This window comes from Macrobrachium rosenbergii, chromosome 46 (genome assembly GCF_040412425.1).
Source record: "Macrobrachium rosenbergii isolate ZJJX-2024 chromosome 46, ASM4041242v1, whole genome shotgun sequence".
In the NCBI taxonomy this organism is placed as follows: domain Eukaryota; kingdom Metazoa; phylum Arthropoda; class Malacostraca; order Decapoda; family Palaemonidae; genus Macrobrachium; species Macrobrachium rosenbergii.
The window spans coordinates 24,959,363-24,968,719 of NC_089786.1; the positions used below are offsets into that span (position 1 = coordinate 24,959,363).

At 34.6% G+C, this 9,357-nt stretch overlaps 1 pseudogene; it reads right to left on the reverse strand.

The window, feature by feature from the left end:
- Positions 1-955: 955 nt before the first annotated feature.
- LOC136830415 (cytochrome b-like) lies at positions 956-4,737 on the reverse strand (annotated as a pseudogene).
- Between the last annotated feature and the right edge of the window lie 4,620 nt (positions 4,738-9,357).

Below are 9,357 nucleotides of genomic sequence, written 5' to 3' on the forward strand. Positions count from 1 at the left end.
TTGTAAGATGGGAGAGTTGGAGAAACCTGAGAAGCTGGTAGTGAGGCTTGTATTTCTTTTGTTAATTGATGCTGCGTTTCTTCACCAAATTACTTATGCGCCCTGAGGATGGATTGGTGAGTTCGAGTCCGAAATGGGCTCAATTCCGAGTGTAAAGTCTTCATCTGATGAGTCGTCTTCTGAACTCTCTGCTGTGTTTTCTTCATTGTGTGCAGTCTTGCATATCCTGTTGTACATCCTGAGTTGCTTGTAAAATCTTCTGCTTTTGCTTGTATGGTTTTCTTGTCTTTTATTCCTTTCCATGTTGCTTGCTATCATGTTTATTGTTTCTTTAGAGAAGTGTATTGTAGGTAAATTGTTATCTGCTAATATGCTGTTTATTACTGAGGGGTAGAATCCTTCTTGGCGCAGCCCCAGTTTTATTGCTAAATTTGTTATTATCGTGATTCTTGTCTCTTCTTGTATCCTACTTATATTATTTTGGATGTTGTTTGCATTAGCCTGGCAATTTCCTGTATTAGTGGCTGTAACTCTATGTAACTTGTACAGTTTGCTTGTAGTGGATGTTGCATTTTATGTTTGCTTTGATCTCTTGAATTTTTCTTTTTATTAGGGCCTTTCTCACTGGGCATTTCGCTGCTAAAGTTCTATGTTGTTGATTGCAGTTAACACATTTTTTTGTATTTTCTTTTCATTCTCTGTATGTATGATCATGTGATGAACATTCAGAGCATATTTTACAAATCGCTTTGTGATTTCGAGTTCTGGCTTTGTCATCACAGTATAGCCAAAACACAGAGATGTTTTGAAATTCTCTCTCTCTCTCTCTCTCTCTCTCTCTCTCTCTCTCTCTCTCTCTCTCTCTCTCTCTGGTGAGTCTGAGTTGGTATTTGGGTTTAATACTGAGTATAGGGGCGAGGGTTTTGCTTTGATTTTTATGGCTGAGTATGCCATAATTTTGTTTTTAAGGGCTCTTTTTTTCTATCATTTTCTTGGGCAGGTGTCTTGTTGCTCTTCTGTTTTATATAGAAGTTATGTTTATTGGTTTCTGTTTTGTGTGAGTGCGTGGTACTTTGCCGCGATTCCGTGACGATAGATTGATATATCTTGCCTGAAAGAGATTTCTTCCTGTGACTTTAAATTATTGCATTTTTTTTTCATGGGATTGAAGATTTTTTTAGATGTTATCCTAGTATAACTTTGTACAGAAATTAGGATAGACTATTAAGAGATTCGAACTCTTGTTGGGTGCTTTCAAAACATTTGTCTTCCTAAAGATGAATAGTCAGTCTATAAGTTTATCTCATGCGATTATCGCTAATGGGTTAATAATGAAGAATGAGAAATATAGAACTGTTAGGATTTGTCCCGTGAGGATGTAAGGTCTTCTACTGTTCGGCTCCGACTCATGTTAGTAAAATTACAATTATAATCATGGATCAAAATAAAATTTGTCTGATTTGGTAGAAGGCTAGTGTTCTGAATTTATTTTGTGTGCCTGAACGGTAAGATGAATAAAATGGCTACTGATATGACTAGGGCGATAACTCCTCCTAGTTTGTTTAGGATTGATCAGTAGAATCGCATAGGCGAATAGAAAATATCATTCTGGTTGGATGTGAGCTGGTGTCACCCAGTGGGTTGGCTGGGATAAAGTTGTCTGGATCTCCAGTAGGTAAGGTTCAAGAAGTGTAAAGATGATTAGTGCGGTTAGTGTGACTACAAATCCCACGATGTCTTTAAATGAGAAATAAGGATGGAATGGAACTTTTTCTAACTGCGTAGAGATTCCCTGGGGATTGTTGGATCTTGTGTGATGCAAGAATAAAATGTGGACTATAGAGGCAGCTGCAATAATGAACGGGAATAGGAAGTGGAAGGCGAAGAATCGTGTTAGAGTCGCGTTACTTACTGCGAATCCTCCTCAAATTGATCGTACTGGATCTGTACCTACGAATGGGATTGCCGATATCAGGTTTGTAATTACAGTAGCGCCTCAGAATATTTGTCCTCACGGGAGTACATATCCTAAAAAGGCTGTTGCTATAGTTAAGAATGGAATAATTACTCCTACTAATCAGGTGTGTATGTATAAAAATGATCCGTAGTAGATTCCTCGTCCGATGTGTCTGTATAGGCAAATGAAGAAGAATGAGGCGCCTTTGGCATGGACTGTCCGGAGGGGTCATCCGTAGTTTACGTCTCGGCAAATGTGGGCTACTCTTGAAAGCTAGATCTACATTTGCTGTGTAGTGTGTATGGCTAGAAATAGTCCTGTTGCAATCTGAAATATTAAGCACATGCCTAGAAGAGATTCAAAATTTCAGAGAATAGAAATGTTGGTTGGGGTGGGCAGATCCACTAGTAGTCAATGGGAAATAGCTTTTTAAATCAAACAAATTGCAATAGTTTGTTTTATTGCATGGATATGTTATGTGGACCCTTAGGAACACCATATCCAAAATGGGACAAATTCATTGCCATTTGAAATGTGAAATTCACACTTTTTAGTCTGTCTGGAGGGTACATTTTTCAATATTTTCCCGTTTTCTCCAAACGGTGCATCCACAGGTAAGAGGAATAGATATAAAAATAGGAAATTAAATTCTACATTTGTGTTGTTGCGCTAAACAGAAAGTTTCTGAGCAAACAAGCCGGAACTAGAAAGCACGTTTTTGAAAAAACTGGAAAATTCAATTTTGTACTTTTTGGATTTCCTTCAATATCTCCTAAAATACTAATTTCTCAGCAAAATGTCATAGAGCTGGTCTTATAGAGTGAAGATTTATCATTGTATTGGCCTATCTGTTTTCCTGTATATCCTGACATTTTGCACAACAAACACACAAAAGTAAATAAACCCAAATTCAGTTTCATGCAAAATATATTAAAACAGGGGGAACAGGAAGCTCATTGCAATAGTTTGTTCTATTGCATGAATGTGTTGTTTGGACACTTAGGAATAGCACAGTAAAAAAAGAAAAAAAGGACAAATTCAGCATAATTCCATATTCAAAGTGGCTCCCGTTCTCATTGACTGAGTTGAAATATCTCCTCCAGTATCCCATCTTTTAATACATAAATTATATAGATTACTAAAGGAACATGATCTCAAGGAATTCATTTCAGGCATCAGATCTGACCCTTGACCTCTGTGGGTCCCTGGGCCAAATGTCAGCTGCACTTAATATAAGAGAAAATAATAATATACTGTACATATCTTGGTAATTGATTTGGAGTATACACTGATTATACCAATCATGTACAATAATAGCCATGAAATAAAATACATATTTTGGAAATTGATTTGGGATTATACATTGACTGGAATGATTATATACAAGATTACCTAAAATGAAAAACAGTAACAGAGTAATTGAATCTTTGAGGTATTTAAAAAAATAATAGAAAAAATCTACAATAATTGTGCTTCAAAGAACATGCACAAGCTAGATTAGTCATGTTCAGTGTCTTCATCTATTAATGTGTCAACACATGTGATAGCTCGACACTGCTCACAAAACTCTGTACAGTATCACCCATGTTTTTTGCATGAACAGTGCTGAGTGTCACAAAGGCCCTTGCATTTGCATTGGATTACTTTTAGTAAGGCATCAGGGGCAGTGCTGTTGTCCATCGTGCAGGGAATTAGTTTTTTTCATCTCTCTCCATGCCCAGTTATCAGGTTTAATATTAGTTCCCAACCAGCCTTGTGTTTGATAATGAACACGGAATGAGTGATATTTATTTGCAGCCAAATAGGTGGCAGGTCTTTAACATCAACACTTCTCAAACTCTTGATGACTTTGTTTCAAACTTTTTCTTTTTCAGCTCATTAAGGGATGCACAATCACTGCTAGAGCTGTAGACCTGAATAAGTGCTTTTCTCCTGCCTTTTTATTTCTTCATGAGTGGACTTGTCAGTAAGAATGGCACTGCACATTCTGAAGAGGACACTGTTTTTCAACACAACTCCCTTTCCTATATTGTTCAGCCTTGATGTGGTATCACATCCACACAAAGCATGCATGAATGGCAAATACATACAGCATTCTTCACCAAGTTGTGAACTAATTTTTCCTATGTTCCAGATGGGGGTGCGTCATGTTGATTTTGTGATACCATGAATAGGACTGACTGTTAGGCTTCATGTGATGACAGATAGCACCAATATGTCAGTATCCTCTGCTATGACATATGTTACCTTGCTAGCTGCCTTGTTAACTGCCTCCTGCACTATCAGAAGATCTGCATCTCTCTCTGCATGCTTTGTGGATACCCCTTGCTCCTCCAGAGTTTCAGAGAGGAAGTCAATAAATCTCTATTTATTTTTCTGATTTGCTAGAAATGACTCCTTATTTTCAAAGGTAAAGACTTAGTACGTACTAGGTGAACATCTGGGGCAACAATTAAGTCCCTAGCACGTTTTTGATGAGTTACACATTTTGTTGATGCACTATCGTTGTATCCATCAAAGACAACAATGGGATCATTGTTTCTTTTGATAAGTGCAACATTGGGCTTGGATGCAATTTCTTCATATGTTTCTCCTGTGTTCCACTTGATGCGGTGGAGCAAGGATCCACCATCAGAAACAGTTGAAGTCAGCTTCAGGGTTGCCTCAGTTAGACTTGAAGTGCACTTTGCTATGGCATCTGCAAGCTGAGGTTTGGTAGCACTCGAGAGGAAGAAGACCATTGCTTGTGAACAGTGATGGTGGGTAGACAGAAAGCTCATACCTCATGGTTTCACTTCAGCTGATTTCAGCATTACTGGCAATCACGAGGGACCGCTGAAACAGTGCTTGAGGATACACCTGCACTTCAACTCCATCAGTTGCTATCTTGTACCCATTGTCTTGATTTGGTGCTTCTTTCTGAAGATATATTTTGCTGCATTTTGGCCTTCCATCATTTTGAATATATTATATGAAGACACTGAACATGACTAATCTAGTTTGTGGATATTTTTGAGGCACAATTATTGTAGATTTTTTCTATTATTTGTTAAATACCTCAAAGATTCAATTACTCTGTTACTGTTTTCATTTTAGGTAATCTTGTATATAATTATTACAATCAATGTATAATTCCAAATCAATTTCAAGATATGTATTTATTTCATAGTTATTCTTGTACATGATTGGTATAATCAGTATATCTCCAAAATCAATTACCAAGATATGTCTATTATATATTTTCTTATATTAAGTGCAGCTGACATTTGACCCAGAGACCCATATATATATAGGTCATATATATATATATATATATTATTAGATCATGTTCCTTTTAGTAATCTATATATTTATTTATTATAAGTGGATTATACAGACTAGTGTGAATTTCACTATTTGAAATTTATTGTCTCATTTTGGATATGGTATTATAAGGTGTTATAATATGCTATAACAATTTTACAAAGTATTTATTTGTCTAGTAAAACCTTTTTTGATGTTTTTCCATGGATTAAAGGCCCGTTATGATTTAAAGGGGGTGTGATTTTCGATAAGTGCTGTATTAGGATGTAATCTTACAATGTCTTGATATGGTTGATCCATTTGTTTAAATATGGAGAGGTTAGTAGAACTTAAGATGATTCCTTATTTGCACAGGTGGCAGTGCAACTGGGGTTGTATATGCAAAAGGCCCTCTTATATTATAAGTTGAATGAGCTGTCACCCAATCCTTAAGTTCTCTGTTATACATTCATCATGTGTGTCTTTATATTTATTAGCTGTGCCTGTGTATTCTTTTTGTAAACTAGGTAACAGAAGGAGGAACAGCTAAGATTAAATGAGGATGTTTCGTTTGTTTCCAATTTTAGGTCAAAGCGCTTCCTCTAGGAAAAAATTTGTTCAGCTGTGTGAGTGTCCCAGGAAATTAATTTCTATCATAGATAAGAGTAGGCTATTCAAGTACCTGAGGAGGATTTTATGAGGAAAACAATTGTTTTCAAAATAATTAATTAATTTAATAGGATTTCGTATAAGAAACTCAAGCAGTGTGTTGATATATATATATATATATATAAAATATTAGTTTTGGGACTAGGATATAAATATTTATATATGATTTAACATTTAAATTACCTAAAGACCCAGTTTTTTATCATTTCAACTATCTGCTTTTTTTTTTTTTTTAAATCTTGTCCAGTGAATGCCATTGATCTGGGGAAGAGGGTATAGAACATTTCTACTCGTTTTACTTTTTTGGTTTGCCAAAATATTTTCATAAACTTGCATTTGTTGATTAAAAAAACTTAAATTGTATTTTGTTAGGGTGGGATTTTATTTAATCTGTCTTATTATTTAAATTGACTATATAAAATATATATATATATATATATATATATATATATATATATATATATCACACACGGGTGGGCGATGTCATATATATATATATATATTTCTTTGATGTTAATTTATATATATATATATATTTTTATATTTATGTATGGGAGGGTCTGTTGCTAACAGGTATGTTATCTTTTAGTTGTGTTGTGTGTGTATATAAACATAATATTTCTTATACATCATTTGCACCAAATGGAAATTTTGTAGAGTAGGTAATAGATTAAATAAATTTTACATGTGAGTTTTATACAGGGTGTAACTCGAGTTTATGAAAATATTTTGGCAAAGGACAAAAAGTAATTTTGAAGAGAAAATATTCTATAATAATATGCATTTTAGGCTTCATTTGAAGGTGAGGTGAATTCTTAAAATAATCGTTTATCATTAGCACTGCTCTCAGGCGAGTAAGATGGTGTATGGGATGCCTGAGCATTCAGTGGTATTGTGGGTGAGGGGGAGGACAAAGCGATTAGGCTGATGTGATTCAAATTCCTCCCAATACCATATTGAACAAAGGAAAAAAAAATGTATTAATCATTGAAATCCTCTTCATCTAGATCAGTGGTATTCATTAGACACTGATTAAAAAAAAAAAAAAAAGCCTAATTGAATCTCACCTCTATCAAAGGTAGGCTTATATAGACACCCATCAAATATTTAAAAAGTATTATTAAAAAGTATTATTAAAATTCCCTCCCTCTTCATCAGAAGAATTCATCAAACACCATTGATGAGCATAGGCTTAGTCATTACTCATGGTTTAACAATTCTCTGATAAGGCAGCAGGACAGAACGCGCTAGGATTTAACGATCACAAATGAATGTTATCACGCAACATTTACACCACTTACTTGACACACAAAGCCATATGGTATGCTGTAAGCTAATCATTAAAATTAGACTGCTCACAAGAAAAATTCATAATTAAAATGCGAGTAATCCACTTGTTCCCCCAACACACAAAAAAACACCCCAGGCTTCTCTGACCTCCTGTTAATCTCCCTCGCCTGAGAGAAGTGCTAACGTTGAGTGGTTATTTTAAAACTTCTCTCACCAATAAACGAAACCTTAAAACGCATATCTTTATAGAACACTTTCTGCTCAGAATTACTTATCCATTTGCTTCACGGTATACTTCCATAAACTCGTATTACATTATGTATAAGACTTTTTTTAATGCTGAAAGAAAAGGGTTTCGAATGCAGCAGTCGGCAGTCTTTCGCTCATTTTGGAAATAGTGACGAAATGATGAAATATCCTTTTCATTCAATTGAGCCGATATGCAGTCTCGCTCGTCTAATGTTAAAAAAAAAAAAAAAAAACTTTCTTTCAGCAAAAAATCTGTATTGAATATTCGTATACCGAAGGTATGTCTTTGTTGAAGTCAGTTATGTCTATGTCATGAGGGAACATTGCAATTTTTTTGTTGTAAAAACACGATTGTCCATAAACTGCATTCTGTAATAGAATGTTAGAGAATAGGATATGCGTAAACTCTAATGCCAATATGGTAAGTTTCAAGGGCCAATATGAAGGCGGCTTTCTTACTGATATCAAACATTTAACTTTATTATATAACCAAAAGTTTTTTACATCTTATCACTGCGAATTTCTTACACTCTCCAAAATGCCTTATGCTTTCCACTGAGCTTAACTTTCTCCACTTTCTCCTATATTCTCCTTCTCTTCCTCCACTCCAAATTCCCTTCATCATTCTCTCATCCTCCACCCTTCCCCTCACATTGGTAAAGTCGGTCAAAGAAATCAATAGCTTCGTAGCATCCCTCCCTACCTACTTACCTGCTCACCTCACGACCTGAGCTGCACTAATCATTCGCTTCATAAATGACCTGTCGACCATAGACAGACACCCATACACACTTTCCGTTTGGAACAAAACGATATGTTGGTCTACAACAAGAACTTATGGAATTTAACCCATACACTCCAAATGAAATGATTCAACATACACACACACACACACACACACACACACACACACACACACACACACACACACATATATATATATATATATATATATATATATATATATATATATATATATATATATATATTTCTTATATATATATATATATATATATACCATATACACATATATACATATATATATATATATATATATATATATATATATATATATATATATATATATATATATATATATATATATATATATATATATTATGTGTGTATGTGTGTCTTCTATCTTACTTTCCACCTTTATATACAGAATCATTTACATTTGTAGTTTAAGGGTCACGGAAAGAGTGTATGGGTGTCTGTCTATGGTCAAACAGGGTCAGTTATAAGGCGAGACGATTAGTGCTGCTCAAATAAGTTTCATAAACCAGGAAAATGCTGAAAGCTATTATTTCTTTGATTCACTTTGCAATGTGAGGGGGAAGGCTGGAGGATGAAGAGAATGATAACGGGAATTTGGAATGGAAGAAGAAGAGGAGAAAAATAATATATATATATATATATATATATATATATATATATATATATATATATATATATATATATATATATATATATATATATATATGTGTGTGTGTGTGTGTGTGTGTGTGTGTGTGTGTGTGTGTGTGTGTGGAATCTACTAGTCACTCTTTATCTGATCCATCTGTAATTGTAATACCACAATGCCCTCTTAACTGCTCAGAATTCTTCGCGCTTTTTTGGATACGCTTGTCACTACAAAGCCTTAAGGTCCAAGTGCAAGAAACTGAAGTGGCTGTGTTGTGATGTCCGGTATCGGGAAACGAACACGTGTCGCCATAATCACAAGGAGGTCACATCGCCGACCAGACCACGAGAAGTTAAGAGGGCAGCTATTATAATTATGTAAACAGGGGATATATGTGTACATGGTGTGCAGTGTATATATACAGTATATGTGATTTATGGTATTATATATATACATATATATGTATATATATATATATATATATATATATATATATATATATATA